Consider the following 22,893-nt stretch of genomic DNA (forward strand, 5'->3'; position numbering starts at 1 on the left):
GTCATAAGGTCATCGCTATGCATCCTTCCTCCTGAGCTTCCATCTTCCTCTCCCACAAACCATGCATTCACAACTGCTTACCAGCTCACTTCTACCACCATGAGGGAACTCAGTTTCCCCTTAACATATTGGAGGTGCTCTGGAATGTGACACCCTTTTTCTCTCCCATTCTTATTGGAGGTTGAGAGTGCTTCTCTCACCCTGTGCAGTAAACATTTCTGGGTTGCTCCTGGTATTCAATAAAGCCTATGGGGCTTCTGTCTTAAGATGTGCACTATTCTCAGTCTAAATAATGAGAAATACCTCTACTTTATCCATTGAATTATATCAGCTCATATCCTTGGCTTAAAGGGGCCAAAATGAGTTCATGTCCAGAGGAAAACAGAACACAATGGATAGCAGAATGCAAAATCCAATTCAGCAATAATGTGTTTGTTGAATATGACACAGATATTAAAGGAAGAATTTAATACTGGAAAGAAAAAATATTCCTACTTTCTCTGCATATTTCATCAGCACTATATTTCCTACATACATGGTTATGTCTGTGTACACCCATTCAGGAATATATATTTAGAAAATCACCTACTATAAGCCATATTTTTATGTAATTTTTTTTTAAAAGGAAAGGCAGTTCTTCAATTCTTTAATTTAAAATCATTAAGGTTTAACTTTATATTGCGAGTCACTTTTGACATTTACTCTCTGCCAAGTGTATTTTTCATTATATCAACTCTAAACACATATGTAGTTCCATGTAGGGGCCCAATCCTGTCAGGTGCTGACCGCCTCCTCCAAGATAGCGAACATTCTCAGTTTCCTTGGACTTCAATGTGAAATAAGGTGCTCAGCACCTCTCTGAATCCATCTGATAGAGTATCTTGTATTATTCTACCTACCTTTAAAAAAATTCTCATTACAAGAAGTTTAATAATAGATCTGTAATAATGGTCAATTTCTGAATAATGTAACATCCACAAGACATGTATATAATCAATATCCATTTACATGATTAGGTACAAACCAATATAACATAAATTTGCAAACAGCTTTCTTTCCAGACATCTCAAGGATTCATTGTCCTAAAATCTATTAATACTGTCTATAGAATGGGGTATGATGTCAGGTATTTTGCTGTAGTTGTTAGAAAGAAATAATTTATACAATATCTAGTTTGATAATTCATATTAGATAGGATAGATATTCTAGATTATACATTGGATACTAGATACCTATTATAGTTTAATACAGGAAAACTTCTCTATAAAGTTTAGTAAGTATGACAAGCTTATTTAAAGTTGAATAGCTGTGAAGGAATCTGTACTGACAACTAAAGCCTTTGGTACTCAATTGATACGAAATAACCAACTGGATAAACAGTACCAAAGCACTGAATATGAAGTATACTCACTGAGGAATTCCAGGGGAACATCATCCTGCAAAGCTGAAAATGGTTCATTCTCTCTTTTTAATCAGCCAACTACTATCTTTGCTCAGGTGTTTGCAAGTTTGTTCTCTGCTTATTATGATAATGCAACTAAAGAAATTTAACATGTTCTTGATAATAGGGACATTCAAAAGTTTAACAAAAGGGTTATACTGGACATGATTTTGGCAGAATAAGCCAGGGCATGTTAGATAAAAGCAATTTCAGATAGTTGTATCCCCCCCACACAAAAAGATAGATAAATCTGAAGAACATATTACGCTTCTATATCATGAATCTGTTTTGGTGCTAAAAATCACTTTACTGAACTACTGAGAAGTACAAAGTGACAAATTATTTTGTGTAAAATTAATAATTGTTCCTTAGCAATAGTGGTTTTCTACTAACTTTTGGAATGGTTTTCATGGACATTTTCAAATAGAATTCTTGACAAAGCGGGTCACCTTATCTCCTATAGCTGAGATGCTGTTATGGAGGAATTTTAAACAGAATAGAAATAATTAACAACTCTGGGTGCACTAATAGCGCCTTTATTAGGATTCCTCCACACCAAAAAGTAAAAAAAATTAAATTAATTAACTTTGAAGCTACCCGAGCTGGTCTTTATCTTAAAACAGAAATACAATCCCCCTTTAAGAACATGGACATGTAGGGCCCAATCCAGCCCATCCACAGCAACTCCTGTGAAGTACTGAGCATCCTCAACTCCCATTGACTATCATGGGAATTGAGGTTACTTGACACGTCTCAGGTGGTACTCAGCATCTTACTGGTTCAGGCCTTCACTGTTTTGAGGAGAAACATATCCTATGGTCATGAATCTGCAGGTTGCATTGTTTAGATAAACAGTTTGTCCAACTGAGAAAGAGATAACAAACCTACCCATGGTACAAAAATGTCACTATTGTTCTCCTTACAAACCAGTTTTATGTTCTTCATGAGCAGTTAAACAACAATTATTAAAATCCACATGGAATCCATGCATGCACAAAGCTGTAAGATTCACAAGATTCCTCCTGTAAACTCAACTCAGGCTAGCCTAAATGTCTTTTCCAAATTACATTATGCAGTTAAATCAGCATGTTTGAAATCAAATAGTCAATACAGTATACTTAGAGATAGAATAAATCCTGATTTGAGGAATATAAAACTTGTAATATTCTTTAATTTTGCAACTAAACACAAATAAGGCATCCCTTTCAAATCTGATTGTGTCTATGATTATTTAATTTGCTAACTGATCATAAAAAATCATAATGTACGTTAAAAGGCCTCCTTAGCTTTTGACCTGAGAAAAGTAAGTTGTGTACAGATAGCATCATTCATAGAATGCTATATGATTTGCAGCATAATTTAATAAGGAACTGGTAACAAAAGTATATATATTGTACCTTTTTATTGTAGTTCAACTCAGTAACCTGTTAGCACTCAAGTGTCTACTTTTGAGTATTTATAAATATTTTAGCTATTAGAGGTAAGCTTTGGAAGAAAAGCACGTGAAATAAACTCTAAATGGGCGTCAATGGCGGTAAACGTTATATGCTTGGTGATAGATTATAAAAAAACTGCAAGCATAAGATCTAAAGGACATGTGCCACATGCAAATTTACATGCAAGAAATCTACCTTAGTGTAATTCATTTTACATACTATCAGACCTGTCAGGATAACAGAAGTAACAAACCTTCTACATTTTTACATTTAATAGTTAAATTACTATATTTCTAAAACCCTCTGTTAACCTATTAGGCAATATTAGCTCTTCTCTGATAGGGTAGTAGATGTGTATGTGTGTACAGTGTTTGTGGGAAAGTATACACACATTCACGTACTGTACATAAACCTAATACATTGGAGATACACTACTGTTCATAGCAAGAAATACAAAATGCCCATTGTACGCATCTGGAATCTGTGCCAAACTTAGTACACTTTCCCCAACTTTTACTCAATCTTTGAAGGATTCTCTAGCCTGAAAACGTTGCTCACTACCATGTACAGTTTATATGACTGACAAATCATGCTTTATCGAGATGTTAATCTGCGCATCCCTACCTATTCTTTCTCGAAATGGAGACGATATGCATAGCATGTAGAACTCAGACAGCTTAATTCTGGTCTCAGGTGTGATTTCTGTCCATTTTAGAGGCAGACATCTTTGGCTTTTTTAAAGCCTAAATACATTACCCAAGATCTCTCTGCCTACATGACAGATATGAAACACAAGGAAAGCAGAAGACAGAAGAAGTCAGGCTGACAAGATGCATGAAGTTAGACTACCAACTTTCAACAAATAACCACTTAGATGTGCCCTGTGCCTCTTTTGAAACAGACTTTAAACAACCTGCTCTGTACTCTTTGTCAATATTCTCCAGGCCCCTAAAGATTTCCCAGGGCAAGGTTGAAACCAAACATAATCCCCCCCCTCCCGCCCCGGTCTTAGCCACTGAAGCAGACAGCCCTGGCTAACAATGCATCATAAATTCATAAAGTTCGCAGTATCAGTCGTTGCGCTGAGGATCTGCAGTGAGCGAGAGAAACTTGCACCTGTCTTTCTTGACACAACACACCTGTCTGGCACTGCCCATGCGCATTTCGAGGCGGCTCTCGGTACCTTTCGCTGTGGAAAAGAAAGAAGGGGGCGAACGTCCCCTCTTAAGAGCCCATCGGGGCTGCCAGAACAGCTTCACAAGCAGAGTTCCCGAGCAAACTGGTGCTCGACGGCTGCTTTGCAACCGGGAACCGTGCACGGACTCCTTTCTGCTCCTCCGGCCAAGATTTCCAGTCCCCACATCCCCACCTGCCGTGCAATTCTGCCGGAGACTGATTCCCTTCCCCCCATTCCAGCCTGCACTCTCCCTGCCGACTCTAACTTTCTCTTAACTTCCAAAGACACCCCCTCCCAGCAAACGCCGTCTGAGCAGGAAGCCCGTTTCTCAGCACCCCAAGAGACAAACGCTTTCCACGCGGAGTTTGTGCCCAAACTGTACACATAATCCACACCTAGCGATTGAGCCCACTGTCCAAACAAGGCTTCACATGTTAAGATTTACTCTTCAAACGTTCCCCCCCCTTTCAAGACTTAGCTAAACTTAAAGCACACCTCTGCCCCTTTCCCCCTTCCACAAGGGCTAGGGCAGACCCATTCAGAAAGAACCGTTTCCTCGTGCATTTTCACTCAATTTACACACATGGCAAAGTGGTTTTGGTCAGTCATCAGATTAAAAAAAAAACAAAAAACAAAACACAACACAATCTCCAGCAACAGGAAAAAAATTCCCTTTCAAAGAAGAGTGCCCACATCCCTAACCCCGCTGCAGATCACGGATAACCTTATCCCTAAACTTGCATACGATATATTCTCATGCGCTCGCTCGATCACATTTGCTGTACATTTCCACAATTCTCAATTCGTCCCACCCTTTGAAGAATGAAAGGCAATAATAATGAAAAAGCCCCTGCCCTGCCCGGCTCGGGTTAAAAAAAAAAAAACCAAACCCGGAGAAGCAGAGACATGCAAATGACAAGCAAATTGGAATAGACAAAAAGAAAGGCAGCTATAATAAACAAGACAAAGAGGAGGCTCATAGGAGCAGACTAGGAGTTTAAAAAGGGGGGGGGGATGGGAAGAGGGAAAAAGGGGAAGCTCAGTACAACAAAAAGAAGTAAAATACTCCCCGCATTTTCCATCCCCAGCAAAGTGCCCTCCAACCACACACAAAAATAAAACGAGAAGAGTCAACAAAAGGTGGCAGAAATGGAGACAAGCAGAGAAGAGACAAGCAATATCACCCCACAACAACCAGGTCACTTACTCTTTCGGACTGGGCAGGCTAGAGTGATGGTTCCATTGAAGCGTTGGGGGTAACAAATCGCTGCTGCTTTAGTTATTGGATTATTGTTATTATTCATTTAACAAAGTCATTGCAAGCCCCCCTCCCCCCCGGGAAAAGAAGCACACATTTGACACCGGGGATCAGTATTTTGCTGGGGATTATTTGGTATCATCTAACCAGCCCCTGCAAGTGCTGGAGGAAAAGCTTGCTTTTTTTTTTTTTTTAAGAGAGAGGAAGGAGGTGAAGAGAAATACTTACTCAGTGCAAAAGCGATGGAAGTGAGCCTTTTTTTTTTTTTTTTGGTGCCGGTGGAAAGAGAGAGGAAAACAGAGAGAGAGAGAGAGAGAGAGAGCCTGATAGCTTGCTGATGATGAATATTATAATTGGACAAGGGAGGGTGAGTGTGTGTGTGAGAACGAGAATGAGTGAGTGTGCAGGGGAGAGGGAGAGAGAGAGACAGAGAGAGTATGTGTGTGAGTGAGTGAGAGAGAGAGAGAGAGAGAGAGAGAGGAGGGGGGAGGGAAGAGCTCGTTCGCGCCGCACTCCTCTCCCTGGCTGTAATTGTCTATTATTTCTGCAGACAGCAGAGCAGCCTCGCTCAGCTGAGGGCTCCGCACCACAACAAGATTTACTTTAAGACACAGCTGAAGGAAACAGGAAGACTACACGTCACAGTCTGAATGACGTGAGCCAGGCCAAGCGCCCAATCGGGAGGCTCCTTCGGATTGAAGGGGGGATAGTGAACCGAGAACTTGGGAGAAAAAAAAAAAAAGAGGTGGGGGTGGGGGCAGAAAGAGGAGGAGAAACTGGATCCCTTCCCCAGCCCCCTACCCAGTGCTGCAGGGAAGGAGACTTTATCACCTAATCTGGGGCTTCCACTGAGAGCCATCTGCAAGCAGCAGCTAAGAGCAGCACTTGATCTACTTCTGAATCTTTGCCACTCACTCCAGGTCCTGCGGTGCATGGCAGATCAGTTACCTAAAGAGCAGCAAAAGCTCGTCTGGGTGATGTTACTTGCACAGCAAAAGCTGCACCGCAGTTATGGATAAGTAAATGAAAGGAGACACCCTACCTCAGCTATTTAGTGATTTGGGGGCGGGGGTATTTCAAGAGAAAGTAACTTAAAAAAACCAACCTGGAAATAGAGGAAAGTCTTCAGCAAAGTGAGGAGTGGGCTGACCAAGGTTATTCACTAAGATTTTAGATATTTTTTTTCTTTCCGCAATTCTAGCAGACTGGGGCGGGGGGGGGGGCGACTGTACAAGTTGAAAGCCAATCTGTCCGTGTTCCAGGGCTATCATTGCTGTGAATGTTTAGGAAGTGGTGGCTAATCATCTCTGGCAGCATCATATACTAACTAGAGCAATAGTAGCATTAAAAAAAAAAAGCCAAAGCACAACAGATATAAGGCAAATTTCCTGCAACTCAGACACAATAACCCAAACCAGTTACTGTGTAGGAATGCCTGTTTGGATACAGTACTTAAATACTTTTTGATGCACGGGTTACAACCTTTAAAAAATTAGTTATTTCAAAACTTCTTATTAATCTTAAATACAAGGTGTAAAGAGGATTCACTTTCTATTGAATGTGAGGCTGCAACTTTAAGTGAGCCCAACATTTAACTTACCACTTGTGAGGCAGAAAATAAACGAGCAAAAAAGAGCATCATGTTGCACTGTGTCCAAACAAATGGCTTTTAATAAACAAGATTAATTGCTCCTCACTTTCATTTACTATGGACTTCTCTGACTCAGACATAATAAAAGCATGCACCTAAGGTTCAGTTCAACTTAAATATATACCTAGCTAACTGAACACCGATTGAACTATATACCCTGCTGTAAATCAGTGTGTGTGTGTGTGGGGGGGGGGGGGATCAGTATCTTCCCAATATATCTGGAATGTACTCAGATCAAAGCGTGCGGTCAGGTTTTACACTGGTTAGCGCAGATTTACGACGTGTGTTATCAGTAAAGACACAGACATGTTAATTCTCGGACATGTTAATTTCTATAAGACAATCATCCCCGTTTGAAACGGATGATGTTGAAGTTTGCTTTAAAAATATGGTTAAGCATACACACCGCAGGAAAAGAGGGAATAACAAACATTTGGAAGGAAAAGTCAGAGCAGACAGGTTAAACCGCTTTGAGAAAGGTAAGAACAGTGTTTAATATGTGTGAAAATAAATATCCGTCTCTTGATTTATGTATTTGTTAAAATATTAACTGACTTCTCTGTTTCATCGCATTGCTAAAACAGTTGCCAAATAGATAGATGCCCACACCGCAGTCCGTGGGTTTAGCATTTTGTGTCTCTTAAGATCCCTGTGCAGTTAACAGACCTAAATGTCCTATTTGGGGGATACTTTCAAGGTCAGCCAGGCTAATTTCTGGGGACTGTGATTTCTATATTTGGTTCACTCTTTGTTCTTATTTTCTACATCGCGCATCAAACAAATTTTAAACAAAGTAGCCCGGGCACTCGCAACTCCAAACACAGGCGTGAGTTTAAGAAAAGAGAGAGAGCTAAACTTCTCAAACCCTGCGCCAGGAAGGTGTGAAAGAAAGCAGAACAAGAAGTGGATTCTCGGGGGAAAGGACTGACGGGCACTTCAGCCCAGACGGGGCTGGGTTGCTACTTGAGCGCAGTGCCGGGGAAGTTTGTGGACCCTTTGCTTGGGGAAGTTCTGGGCACCAGGCTATGCAAGGCTGCAAGCAGCGGAGGGTGAGTGCAGCAAGCGTGGTGCTCCGATCCCGGCCGCCCGTGCGTGCCCCGGCTGCCACTCCAGCAGCTCCTAGTGTAAAACCTGCGCCTCCCCTCCCTTCTAGGGCAGACCTGCCGCACAGTGCCTCGCCCCCTGCTCCGCTGGCTACGTTATGCGGCGACGCAGGGATCTCTCCCCCTTCCCCCTCTCCCACCTCCCCCCCAGGATCCGTCTCATTAAAGGAGAGCCGCCGCTTCCAGCCTTGACACGTGGATTTCTGCTGCGGCTCGCTGACCTGTCACCAGCCATATACATATAATGTGGGTGGCTGAAATGTTACAGCCCCCGTCTCTATTTAGGCTGCAGCCCTCCCTCCCTCTTTCTCCAAAGAGAAACCTCCCGAATATCTGATCCCACTCCCCCATCTGTTTTCTGATGCGTTAGGTGACGCAGAAAAGTCAGCCATCAGTTATGGGACAACACGTACACTCAGTCCACACTCTCCGGTGCTGTGCATCTCCCCCCTTCCATTATTTCGCAGAGTGAACCCAAGTTTAGAAGCCTTTCCGGCCACTAAACTGTTTTAAAAAGGCGCAACATTGAAAATGACAAGGTACTTAATGCTACTTGTGCTTTGAAAACCGCTGCCTTACCTTTGATCCAAGGGATAGTGGTACTGTAGCTATTTACCCTCCACGTAGACGCATCAAGGCGATTGCTCCATTCTCTGCTCCTGGTTCTGTTTGCTTGCTTGTTTCTTTACATCCCATTTGAAAACAAACCAGAAAGTCAAAGTCAACCCCCATTACTAATAATCTTCGTGTCCAACTGAGGAGCTGTCACTCTGGCTGCAGGCTGTCAGCTCAGGGGGTTTCTAGCCATAGAAGCCCATGGAACAGCCAACCAACCTGGACTTGTTCTTAAGCGAAATGCCAGAAGATCAGTAGCCGTGGCAGCTGCAGGAATTCCCTAGTGGGAACCCAACTGCTTATGCCCCTCTGAAGTGATGTTTGTTTAACTAACAGCTTAAATGCAAACAGAAATGATCGCTTAATATCACTTGGAATAAACATTTAACATAGCTCTCAGGGAGCAAAGAGAAAACGCAAAGATGCCTCTCGTTAAATCATTCCGTCTTCTTCCCCCTTCTCCCGCCAAAGTCATGAATCACAAGAAAATACAACAGATAAAAAGCCCCTAATTACAGCTCACCACATTGCTGTATTGTGGAGTGAACTCATCATTTAGTAGATAGCATACTATTCAAGGATGAAAAAAGTGAAAACTTTTATCATTAAAATGTAATATTATCCGAAACTGATCCATTAGCCAGCCTCGGCTTTGCCTCAGGCACCAAACTTTCCAATATCAAGATATTAACAGATGGTGGTAAACACATGGTGAGATGTTGCTTCGAGAATCCATAATTTCACTGAGGCCTAAAGGACTGCATCCCATACAGCCAACGTGTATTCTGTATTGGCCCTTCTACTTCTCCTTCGGCTTCTATTTCAAGATTCGTGGGTTTCTCTTTTATATATATATATATATATATATATATATATATATATATATATTACAGCTCTTAAGAAGCTTTTATTTTTTTAATAAAAAAAGTTCTTGGGGGTGACTGAAGAGTTCCAAATATTTGTGCTACCCGACGTTACCATTTACCCCTCTTTTTACTTGTGCAATTTAGTATTTCACTAAATAGAGATGAAACACAAACAAATACTGGGGCCAAGCTTTCAGTGGAAAGATTTACTGAAAGGGAGAGGCTAGAAGGTGAGTGCATTTGTCTGCATATCTCAGTGCAATAGTGCAACAAGACTCAAACTGGAATGCAATTACTTGACACTTAAAAAACTAAGTAATCTTTTCTTTTAGGCGTGGGCATAAATCGCTTGGTGAAATGTAATTTGCCCCTAACCGCTAACAAAGGTTTGTAGGAGCAGCCGCGACCTGAGTTGCTGGCTAAGCGAATAACGAAAGAAGGAAGTTGCATTACAAACTGTTACTGAGGCAAAACTCTCTAGACCAGAAAGTTTCGGATTAGACTTAATAAAAGTGCAGGCACTTGCTTCCCATCTATGAGTGATGTTCCTGTTCCGAATAGCGCCCGGAACGAGGAATTTAGGATGTTTTCATCTCACACCACACTTTCCTTTCTTGGCAGAGTTTGGAAATCAGCGGCGGTGGCAGCGTGGCTACAGGATCTTTTCGCCTTGCTGTAGCTGCAGAGGGCAGCCGCCACAGCAATGGCTCTCCCTTTGCCTTTCCTCTTTCTGAACCCGTCCTTCTGGATATTCAGCCAGGGTCAGATGCAGCCACTGCACTCAAGGGCACCCGTTCCATGAACTTCAGCGGGAGAAGGATCGAGCCCTGAGCCGATCTCTGTTGGTCCCCAGCTGGGTTTCCACCAGTCATGTCATTTCTCTTCCGTAAGCTCATCCCATTCCCTCCTTCGGAGAAATGTCACTCGCTCTACAGAAGAATTGGGAAAGCAGGCTCCACAAACGGCAGCATAAAAGGGGTGCCCCTCTCCATACCTCACACATGGAGTATTATTTCCACATCACCCCTAACCCAAGAGGCAAGAGCTCCACGGTTTCTTCTCTGTGCCAATCCCATATACAAGTTCCAGGCTTTAACTTATTTTAAAAAAATAAAATAAGGGAAAGCCTGCTACTGTTTCCACAAATTAGTCTCTTTCTCACCCTCCCATTTGGTTGGCCCGTGGGGTTTTGTTGCTGCAGAAAGTCTGATGGCCATTGGAGATAGGTGCTCAGACAAGAAGTAAAAGAATAATTAAATGAAAGTCTAAATTAGATGTCAAATCCTCACTCCATAGAGTAGATCTAAGGGCTGATCATGAACGAGCTTTCTGATCATCTTTATGTTAAATCTGAGATGTAATTGAGCCTGACCCGAACATCTTTGCTTTGATACCTTTTCTTCCTTAAGTCAAGACTACAGCTCCCGGTGGACATATTTTCAATGTGACTTGTGCCATGCAACAGAAGTAACATGCGGTTTCTTTATCCGTTTTATCTCGCACACTCCTCACTGAGATACTGGGCTGCGGGTGGGTGGGAAAAGGACCTGATTAAGTGAAGGAGTTGGAGGGTTTTGTGTTTGCTAGCGAAGGTCAAATACTATGCGAGCTAAAGCCCTGATTTACATTATTTTAAGTGAGACCTTTAAAAAAGGATTGCAATGTTGATAGATGTTAGCATTCTATTTTCCAGCATTTTGCGAGATATTCTACTCTATGCCATTCATCATACAACCCCCCCCCCCAATAAAAAAATCAACTATGGCTTTACTGGATATTCCATCGTGCCAGATGTTCTCCCCAATACACCATTACTGAAATGCCTTTTATAGCAGTTTAAAAAATCGGGGGTCTCTCTGGTTGGTGAGCTATCTAATCTAATCTATCTATCTAGTTGAGGGACTGCACTCAAAAATGGTAATACTTACTCCTGTAAATGTAGGCTGTGACATGGGGAGTCTATTAAACAGGGTAATTCCTCCAAATAGCTGTAGAAATACTGCAGCTTTAACGTACTTACACATTTTGTTCCGCAAACACTGGCTCCCCTTGCCACATGTCCTTGGTGATTTTATTGCAGAGAAGCGTCATTTAAAAAGAAAGAAGGGGGACGGGGCAAGCTACCCAAACAAGGAGGATTCACAAGAAGTTAATGATAATGAAAGTTAAGGAACTAACAGTAGCGATATGCATTTACCTTTTAGGAAAAGTTTTTTTCTTCTTCTAAAGGTGATGGTATTAAAAATGCTTTAATAAGCAGGCTTTAAGTATTTTCTGATGCATGACGGAACGTAGCAAAATATCCGTAAGAATCCTGATTTACTCTCGACATAAATCGAATTTAAATGGTTGGCCTCCCCCCCCCCCCCCGCTTTTCTTTATGATCTCTCCTTGTGGTTTCGTTGCCCTTCTCCCCCTTCCAAGCCTCACGCTCAGGGGTCCTGCTCTTTCACTTCCAACACAGCAACAATTCCAGATTGCCAACCGGATCCTAGGGAACTATACAGTTAGAGCCCGATCCTGCACAGTGACTTACAGGGAGCTTTCCCTTAGAGAGGAATGCAAGGCAAGACGGGATCAAGGGTTTGCAAATAAGACTACAAGAGGCGAAGAAAAGCAATCAGTCCGAATTAACATTCGACATAACTGTGTATAGGTACAATCAACCCCACCACTTCTTGACTTCATACATTCTGCTGGGATACAGAGGGGACTCAGAGAGAGCAGTCTTCCACGTTGGGGTGTGTGTGTGTGTGTGTCTGATTCCGCAGTCTTTGGGCAGGCAAAACGCCCAGGGCAGTCAGTCGACCTTTTGGTTGGAGGACTGAGAAGGCAGCTTCTGCAGTGGTGGAAAATAAACACCCTTTCTCACTGTAGTCTTAGAGGGAAAACGATCCCCCTCCCCACCCAAAATAAGTGGTAAACAGGTGGGAAATAATAATACATTTTAATGAATGATAATGTCACATAGGCTTATGCTATTAATCATGAGTAATACTCATATTACCCTGTGCTTGGAGAATCATAGGAAGCCAGGAACAAATGTACAGCTAAAGGCCACTCACCGAAGGGGAGTGAGAGGCATATATTACGAAGATAGATTTGTGTTCGGTTCCCCCCCCCCTCACCCCCCAACACTGATTCCTTGTGCCTGGGTGACATATTTTGTCTTCCCTTGTAGCTTTGAGTGCTGCAGGGGCTTTGGAACAAGGGTGCAGAAGTGTGTGAGACAGCACAGGGAGATAGGCTAAATTTGGCAGGTGAATGACTCTCTTGAATTCTTTCCTTTTTTTTAAAGACTCTTGAGGATGCCTAGAGTTGAAACATTTTGCACGTGGGGCTATGGGTGACCTCGCTCCAGCCCTGCACCTTGCAACCTCTCTTGTGCAGCCGGAGCAGCGGCGCATGGAGAAGCACGCCTGTCATTAAACGCGCGGCTCTCCACTCTCCAGGCCTCTCTGGCACTGAACTCCCCTCGCTCTTTTCAGTCGTACCAGGGAAAAGGCTGCGGCCCCAGCTAAGGCAGGCGCCTGTGCCAGGGCTCGGCAGCCAAAAAAATAAATAAATAAAATCAATCAATCAATCCCCCACCCCTCCAAAAAACTAGATCCCTAGCCTCCCCACCCCCCGAGCCGCACAAATGAGGGCAGGAAGGGGAGCAGGAAGTCTCTGGGCCAGCCGCTGTTTGGCCACGTGGAGTGTGGCAGGTTTTCGCGTTGAATCAGTGCCCCTTGGGGCCACGTGTGTAGCCCTTACCTCCAAGCACCAGCTGCAGCGGCTTCGTCTCATTGGCAAGGAAGGGGACATGCTGCTTCTGCTCCGTCCCTTGAGCGCATCCCCCAGCCCCGGAGCAACTGCAAGTGCAGTTCCTCTTAGCGTGTGAAACAGATTCCAGTCTATGGTCCACTTTCCCGGTTTGGTTGATGGTGATTCACTGAAGCAGTGACACTCTGCTTATTTCCTGAGCGATATGGAAGTTGGAACTCAATAAACACTCATCCCACAGCCATAAAGTTTGCACCTAAAGCATGGGTACGTGCAGATCTTTTGGGTCCCTCCCCCCCCAACCTGTGACAGAGGTAGAACCGATTCACAAAGATCAGAACCAGAGCTCAAATGTCCCTAAAGTTTGAGGTTTGTCAGATCTGAGGTTTGAGGTCAGCTGAAAAATTAGGACCCCCCCAGGATTTAAACTTCCCCCAAATTCTGCACCCTCTCTGAAAATAGTGACGTTTATTCCAAGGTGACAGCTTTGCACAGTGAGGTTTCCTTCGTTGGTGGGAATGGCAGAAGAAAACTTCACAAATATGTTCAGGATCATTGCTGACTCCTTCATTCAGTTGTACTAAGACAACGAAATAGAAAACGATAAAGAAATGTTTTTAAAAGGGTCTTTTCTTTTTAAAACGGCCTTTTCTTTAATCATTTTCCTTGTTGCATCCCTTCAGCAATCCAACAGATGACACTGGGGCTGAGAACGTGGAACAATTTTTACCTTCCTCTTCTGAACTGGAGTGCAAACCTTCTAGTGTACAAAAAACAAGAACAAGAAAAGTTAGAAATCTATCTATTTATGATAGTAATCTCTGATCATTTAGGGCCTGATTCTGCTCTTACTTACACTGCTGTAAATCAGGAGTAACTCCACTGAACCCAATGGAACTACACCAGTTTGTTGTGTGAGACAACAGGGTCCCTAATATCTGTAACCATTAAATTTAGAGTCGGTGTCTACACCCCTTGCCCTAACCCTCCCTACAAAAAAAAAAAACAAAAAAAAAAACCCCAACCAAACAAAAAAACTTCTAGGAACAAAATACCTTCAACCAAGAGAGTAAATATCATCTAGGTGGTTCAGCAAAAGGCAGTTCAATTCATGGATCTTGTATTGATGGAAATAGAATTGTTAAAAAAAACCCACTCCAGAGGAGAGAAAGTGAACTAAACTAATCCTATTAAACGCGGTAGCATGTTTCTGTGGAGCGCAGGGAGAGATTAAGCACAGGAAAAGGGATAAGTGCTGCTTCAGTTTCACTAAACTAATGTGACAACTTGTCATTGGAAATCTTTGCAGCTTGTTAGCAGATGACTAGCTGATTCAGATATGTTTTCTACCATTTCCTTTGTGTCTGGAGGTGGTGTTTTTTCTTTCCAGTTCCTTTCTTATACATACTGCTTTATTTTGTTTTTTAATCCTTCCTGTCTCCTTCAAGTCAAAACATTTAACTTGCTTTAATCAATATTTTGTTTTGAAGATGTCCCTTGACCTTTTATTTGTGCAAATTAACCTTCATGGGCACCTCATTCATTCATTAACCTCAGCTGGATTGCATATCCCCTGTACATGGCATTTAGGGTATGACACATTTGTGTAAGACCTCCCAGATATGACCATGAGTGTGTATAGTAATAAAAATAAGGTTATGGTGTGGTTTTAAAAACCTTGGGCCAGATTTCTTTCTTTCTTTCTTTCTTTCTTTCTTTCTTTCTTTCTTTCTTTCTTTCTTTCTTTCTTTCTTTCACTAGATTAAGAAAGAAAAAGTATAGTAGTCCTTGCCAGTTTCCACGTCATGGCTGTATGTATGTAAGGGCTGAACAAAATAGCTAAACTGGGAGAAATTTTAGAGTCAGTAATTTCTTTTCCAAAGCAGGTGTCCAATTTGTTTGAAAACTCTGCTGCCTTCTTTCTTTCTTTCTTTCTTTCTTTCTTTCTTTCTTTCTTTCTTTCTTTCTTTCTTTCTTTCATCATCCCTACTTCTCTCCTCCTCCCTCCCCTCTCTCTTCCCCCCCCCATTAAAGGCGTGCTTGTTGAGTAAATGGAAAAAAAACATTTGACAACATTAAAGGAAGACTGTTTAGAAAAGGAAGGCCCTGCTGAGGTGTAGAGGAAGCCTGTTTATTAACACTGGACACCTCTTATCTGAGGCAGCTCCAGATGGATCTCCCCTTGGTAATTCCTACTCTGTGCCAAGCGGGGTTAAGCAGGGTAATCACCTTGACGTGGGTTGGTGATCACTAGGGGATCTTCGGCTTCTTCAGAAAGAACTTGTAGCTTGTTTTCATTTCATTTTTCTTTTCTTTTGTTTTTTTCCCTTCCCAGGATCTCCGGACTTGTCTACGGAGGGGATCTTTGCACAATGATGTAGCCATGACAGCAGTGTATCTGATGCAGTGTAGATATGCTGGCATGAAGTGGGGCGTATCCCAGTTTGAAGTTGCACTAGTGAACACCCTGCTTTACACCCATGGAGCGCATCCCCACTGGGTATTTGCAGAAGTGTAGCTACGTAGCTGCAAAGATCCCTAACACAGACACAAGCTGTCAGTAACTATAGAGGAGGAAAGGCAAGCGGAGAAAGCTAGAACTCAGAACAAAGAGGCACGTGGGAAGATTTACCTTTCTGGTTGTAAATTGCTCACTTCTGGGATAGGGCCAAGTTTTGATTGAGAGAGAAAATAGTTCAAATCTGTCAATAATTAACTGTCACAGAATTAATGCTATCTCAACAAATTGGCACTTGGTAACACCTCAGGTTCAGACTTTTCATGGGAATAGATTGATTGAGTGGCACTGGCCATTAAATTTACCTACCCATCAAGTGTGGTTTAACATCCTGCTCATTCTAAACATTGCATGCCTGACACATTTACCCATAATCCATATTTTTGGGAGAGTATTTTTTAAGATTAGCCATTTGCACTTTTCCAATTCCTGAAATGCAGCATTATTATAATGTATGTAAAGATGAACAATATGGACTAGATTTTCTCCTGCACTGAGGTCTGCTAAATGAGACAACTGTGGCCAACAACTATTGGTTATGGATTCCTGATTCAGAAGCTGTCATGATCCTGATCCTGACATAAATTAGAACAACCATGGGGCTATTTGGATTTCCAACAGTTGGTTAGGGTCCCTCGGGGACCATATCCCAGCTGTAAATTGGTGGAGTAAAGTTATGTACTCTACCTCAACCACTCCCTGCTCTTACATGACCTTTCCATCTCCTGACATGCCATCTCTCCCCTTATGCTGGGGTGTTGGGAAGATTGGAACAGGCTCCCACCAGGAGAGTCTTGGCCAGGCAGCTGTGTCCAGATTCTGATCTCATCTGATCCTATAACCTTATTTGGCCTTGCAACCAGATTTCACCAAGGTCTGTGAGGTAGAATATGTTTTTAATAGTATTACAATGCTCAGTTTTTATTGTTTTCTCTCCCTCTCTCTTTAAAAATCATTCTATAATAATAGAAGTGGCATTGGTATCCAGTGAGTAATCAGCATCTTGTTAATACTTTCACACATTACAGAAGTAGCAAGTTCTGGCCTTATTATTGGAATGCCATGCCACTCTGACTCTTACAATTTTAAAATGGAAAAGTAAGTGAATGGTCAGTGTGGACCAGATCCAGTGGAGCTCCACTGAATTACAGCAGCTGATGATATTCAATACTTGTGAAAAGAAAAGGAGTACTTGTGGCACCTTAGAGACTAATAAATTTATTTGAGCATAAGCTTTCATGAGCTACAGCTCACTTCATTGGATGCATTCGGTGGAAAATACAGTGGGGAGATTTATATACATAGAGAACACGAAACAATGGGTGTTACCATACACACTGTAACGAGATTGATCACTTGTGAAAGTTGCTGGATTGGCAAACCAGGAAACTGAAGTCCTATGGTGTGTTACAGTAAACTATAGATGCTAGGAATCCAGACTTCCTGATAATTTGTCATGCCAACATACCACAATCCTGCTTAAAAAGGATCCATCTCTTGGAGGTTAGAAGACAATTTGTGCTTGATACTCATTCATAAATCAAGTGCAAAACCATGCCCAATGTAGCTTTTGGTTCCTTCCCCGCCATAAAGAAGACCTTGTGACTCTAGCTGATTTTGATTTTAGCTTTGATTTTTTAACTTTAGCTTTCTAGCGTGGATTTGCCCTCAGTGTGAAGTTGGTAAAAACAGTCATTGTCTAGTGCCTAGTCTCCTGAAGGCATTTAAAAAAACATATGTTTTAACCAAAGTATACCGTATCCACACTGTAGCCGAAACAGTGCTAGATGAAACAGATTTTAAATCACTATTTGGAAATAGTTTCATAGTTATCTCAGTCTGGTGATTCACCGCAACTGGTGGCCAATCTGATCGGGCAATCACCAGTGCACATTGGTCTGGTTATTAATCCAGATAAAACAAAGTCCCTGGATATTACCTTCAAACAGCTTGTAGGTCCACATTACAACCCGTTCAATGTTAACCTGTCCAGAGTAGACATTAAGCAGGTGGCAGCTGTCAAATATTTGGATTAGCATCATAGACAGTGCTGGAGGATGCTCAAAAGATGTGATGTTCATATAGCAGTGGCTGTTGTCATGTTTCAGGCCTTCAGTATCTTCTGTGGGGATATCATGGCATCAGGCCTGCTACAAAGTTGTTGACCTATAGAGCCATGGTTATACCAACTCTGTTGTATGGATGTGACTGGTGGGCACTGAGAAAGCTGAAGAACACTGGATTGACATTTTCCATTTTCATCATTTCTGTCAACAGCTCCATATCAGTGGCAGGACAAGATCAGAAACTAGGGGATTCAAAGCTGAACCCAGCTACCACCTCCACCATCCCTCGTTCAGTTTCAGTGGCTTTCTTGGTGTGGGCATATTGGAAGTCTATTTATTTAATAATGGTCTCTTCAGTCTAGCAGAGAAAGTATAACATGATCTATTTGCTGGACATTGAAGCTAGCCAAATTCAGGTTGGAAATAAGGACATTGTTAACAGTGAGAGTATCACAGACCAGGACATGGGCGGTTGTGCCTAGTGGTGCGAGTAGGAGTCATGCCTGGTGGTTAGAACAGAAGTCTGTAGCCAGGAGTCAGAGCCCAGAGTCATAGCTGGAATCCAGAGACATGAGTTGGAGTCCAGGCTGAGAGCCAAGTGCCAGAGCCAACGGTCAGAGCTGAAGTCAGAGGCCAAGAATCGGAGCTGAGAGTCAAAACTAGGTTACCTGGAGTGCAGCAAGGCTGGCCCAAGACAGGAGCAGGGCTGGATCCAAGGCAGGAAAAGGGCTTTAACAAAACTGGAACAAGGTGGGAGCAAGGCTGGGAACAAGCAGGCACAGAACCTATTACAGCTGTGAGCAAATGTACTGCTGCTGGGCTTAAGAGGTGGTCTGCTGACCCTCTCAGCCAATCAGGTGTGGTAGCCAATCAGGCAGCCAACTACAAGCTAGCTGTGTTCGTTAGGTTGCCCTGGCACTGGAGACTGGCACTGCTACAACACCCTGATTCCTGTTGGCATAATTAATCACTGGAACAATTTACCAAGGGTTATGGTAGATTCTCCATCACTGACCATTTTAAAATCAAGATTGGATGCTCTTCTAAGAGATACGCTCTAGCAATTATTTTGGGAAAGTTCTATGGCTTGTGTTATATGGGAGGTCAGACTAGAAAAGCACAATGGTCCCTTCTGGCCTTGGAATTTATGAATCTTTGAATCTATAGGAATGGAAGACCAACAAATTCCAAAGCCCGTGTACCAAGGAATACCGTTACATGGCTAGTGATCACTTGGGTGCAAAAGCTTTGGTGGTGCAACAAGTTTGTAAACTGAATGTAAACTGAATATACAATCAGACCAGCTTAAGTGCCTTGCCAGAAACCAATCTGGGAGACTATCGATAAGATTTGTAAGGAGACCATGACACTTTGGGATTTGCCATAATGATGACTGGAAACTGTTTCCTACCTAGCATGGCCTTTATTGTAATGTCGGTGAGTCGTTTGTGATGCAACCAGTTGTCCATTAGTAACTGAGCCCAACAGCTCATTTCACATAGGCTGCTGAGTAGCTGCTAGATGCAACAACTTTCTGTCATTTGTCCTGGACTGACTCACACACTACTGCAGTGCCCTAAAGGTGAAAGGGTCAGACACCCACATAACCAGTACTGTAAGCCTCCCTGTGTTAGCCCCCATCTTAAATTTCTTGTGTAACTTTGTGACATTCTATACCTTGGGGAAGCATGCTGTAACCCCCATATTCTTCATTTTCATATAATTGTGATCTTACGTATAAAGTGTGCTATGTAATGTATCAGGGGAAAGGCTATGATCTGCTGAAAGTCATTTCTCTATCCACGTATGTATATCATTAATGTATAGGAACTTATGAGAATTGTGTTGTATGGTGGTCACTAAAACCTGCTGTAAGTTGGGGAAGCAACCAGATATTAGCTCCCCAGAGGCAACAGCAAGGAAAGTAACCAACACCTGGGCAGGGTGTCAAACAACCCACCAGCAGCCATTGTCCAGAAAGGGAGTTACAACGCAATGACTCACCTTCATGAGGCCTCACCAGGGGAATTGCTCAACCTTGCCTGGAGAGACTCAGTAGTGCCCCCCAGACATGTCTGGACTTGTGCTCCCCAAACACATGGACTGAGAGTGTAAAATAGTCAGAGTGGACACATACGGGGCCCTTCTCCTGCCCCCACCTATGCTGCAAGTTTGCTGATTTACAATCATGCCTGTTGCTTTAAGAAGACAATGATCTGTTTTATTTGTGACCTTTCAGCTTTGGGATCATAGGGGCCAATCCTGAAAATTTCTGAAGACCAAATTTTTAAGATAGGCACCTAGTTGGATTTACAAACTAATTTAATGTAAATAGGTTTCCCATTGAAATCAATGGGAGTTAGGCACACAGGCACTTTTGAAAATCCCATTAGAAGCCTATTTGCATCTTTAGGCATCTAAGTACTTTTAAAAATCTTGTCCCTGAGTGCCCTCAGCTCCCACTGAAATAAATGGGAGTGGATGATGCTTGGATCAAGTCCAAAATAATTTTGGTGCCTTTTTCTGGAAGAGGAATAGTTTTCTGACATCAGTGTCTAATGGCATTTATAATAACTTCATAATTTCAGAGTATCAAGTTATTGAATTCTAAGAACGATCAGACTTACTTGATAGTGCTGTTTAGTTGCCCCTACAACAGAAATATGCCGTTTTATCTCCTAAGAGATTCTTGAGGAAGAAAATTCAATCTGGAGCAACGAGTAAGTTATTTTCCTCTCAAGGCATATTGATTTAAATATCGACTTCACTGTTGGAGGGTTATTTCACTCCGCATTCCAGATATGCATGGTTAAGTGACAAGTATTTAATGTACCAATAAAAATGTGATTTCTGGCACAATAATCTTATCTGTACAATTCTGATTTTTTAAATTCCAAAGTAGCTTTGGTTCCTAGAATAACTTATTTTTGTCTAAAGAGAAAAGGAGTACTTGTGGCACCTTAGAGACTAACAAATTTATTAGAGCATAAGCTTTCGTGAGCTACAGCTCACTTCATCGGATGCATTTGGTGGATCTGAATCCACTTTGCTCAATATAAATGGGTTTCTTCCACGTTAAAAAGTAAACAAACATTAAAACCCACTTACAAAACTGCTTTGTACTACCTACTAGCTTCTTTTATGTTCTTCAGTAGGGAATTTAGATTCTGGAAGACAAAAGTCCTTTATTTAGTAACAGAAAAGGTAATGCCACGGGACCTGCTGCAATTTGTCATAAATCCAAATTGAGAGTTCTCCGGGACATGGAATGCCTCTTTATTCTTGTTTATACAGTGGCTCTCACTTGGGATTCCTGACTTTGATTAAGTCTTCTATGAATAATAATAATAGTAATTAATTAATATAATATATCACATGCCGCTGAACAGCAAACTAAAGCTCGTTATTATTATTTTATTTTCTAGCTGTACCTAGGAGTCCCAGTCATGGACCATGACCCCATTGTTCTAGGCACTGTACAATACAAAACAAAAAGATGGTCCCTGCCCCAAAGAGCTTACAGCCTGTCTCATTGGAGTGTTGTCTTCTTTAGGAAGTGAATATTATCAAAACGTCTCATGCATTCTAAATTTTCCATTTTGTGTGCTCGCAACCCTAGCCTACCAGCCCCAGGAGCCAATTTTATTTGTACAATTGTCCCTAGCAAATTCTTTTTTAGATGTTGAAAAATAGGGCCCTCCCCCAACCTCTCTTCATCCCACACCCGTCGCCTTCAAGTAGCAGGCTTCTGTGGGTAGGTCTACACTGGAATAAAAGACATACCACATGGCTTTTGCTGGTAAGGGTCAGCTGACTCAGTCTCATGTAGATCAGACTGTGGGGCTAAAAATTGTTGTGTAGACATTCCCCTTAAGCAGGGTCCCAGAGCTCAGGCTCCAACCTGAGTCCAAACGTCTACACAGCAATTTTACAGTCCCACAGACCAATCCAATGAGCCTGAGTCTGCTGACCCGGGCCAGCCATTTGTGTTTAGTAGGTTGTGTAGATGTACCCTATGTGTCCTGCAGCAGGAGGCCTCTGGTGGTAATCTGAAAACTCTCTGTTCCTTCCATTTCTTGTTCATAATGAGTCAGATTTTTTTTTTGGCCGGGGGTGAAGTGGGAGGGGCAAATACCCCAAAATCAATTCTCAAATCTTCCTGGAAATCCTGGAACCTGCCCTGTGCCTAGTAGTGCGATTGGAGGGACAGGAGCAAGTAACATTTCAGGGAATAGTTGCATGCAAAAGATTATTGCCCAGGCCTGCCCAAAAATGCTAAGGCCAGCTTTGCCTGTGTTGTTTTGGTGTTAGTGTTGCCATCGACTGTTGCAAAAAAAGCACTGGAGTACGTGTGCCCAGAGACAGGTCCTGTTCCCCTTAAAAATGTGTTGTAGTTAAACTTACACACAGAGGGCTCAATTCACATTTTGTATCAGCTCCTGGCCCCTCAGGACAGTACGTACATTTGGATGGGGGTGCAGTAATGTGACCTGCTTGAGACTTCAATTCAACCAGTGGGGCAAGCCACCAAGTCAATATGTTAATAGAGAACCTCTCCCAGATAGCCTTTGCTTGCAGGGGTTCTTGAGTCCGGACTGGAATTTAAAGCTGCCCCATCTTGAAAGAAACCCTGGGGGGAATAGAGATTTATGGCCAATACGGACACTTCCCCTGAGGTGAATCCACAGCAGGCACAAGGAGTAGAATTGTGGAAATGAATTTGTCCCATAATTTGTTAGAGATTGCCTAATTTATTTATATTTATTTAATTTCACCTTCAAGCAAGAAATTAGCCTTTCTCTCTGCACGCATTTTAATTGAAATCTTGATCTAAACAAATGTGCTCTCTTTATTAACCCCAGCAGTGTAATTTTTCATTGTAAGAGTGATTCAGAGGAAACGGTGTCACTAAAACAGACACACAACCCAAGAAAAAATGACAGTTTTCCTCAATCAGTTCCTTTCATGACCTTGATTTGAACCTTAATCTGTTTTAA

At 42.3% G+C, this 22,893-nt stretch overlaps 1 protein-coding gene across 8 annotated transcripts in view; it reads right to left on the bottom strand.

Moving 5' to 3' along the window:
- Positions 1-7,030, bottom strand: part of PROX1 (prospero homeobox 1) — a 55,604-nt gene extending 48,574 nt beyond the window's left edge. For 2 of the 8 annotated variants that reach the window (XM_038397830.2, XM_043511759.1), the window contains exon 1: positions 5,541-7,029. The gene's annotated coding sequence lies outside the window, so the exon portion shown is untranslated. Of the gene's footprint in view, positions 1-3,501; positions 3,861-4,016; positions 5,221-5,261; positions 5,340-5,540 lie in introns of those variants that run through there. The other 6 variants (XM_038397827.2, XM_038397833.2, XM_038397835.2 and 3 more) reach the window with 6 other exon arrangements.
- Between the last annotated feature and the right edge of the window lie 15,863 nt (positions 7,031-22,893).

The sequence above is a fragment of the Dermochelys coriacea genome, chromosome 3 (assembly GCF_009764565.3).
Source record: "Dermochelys coriacea isolate rDerCor1 chromosome 3, rDerCor1.pri.v4, whole genome shotgun sequence".
In the NCBI taxonomy this organism is placed as follows: Eukaryota; Metazoa; Chordata; order Testudines; family Dermochelyidae; genus Dermochelys; species Dermochelys coriacea.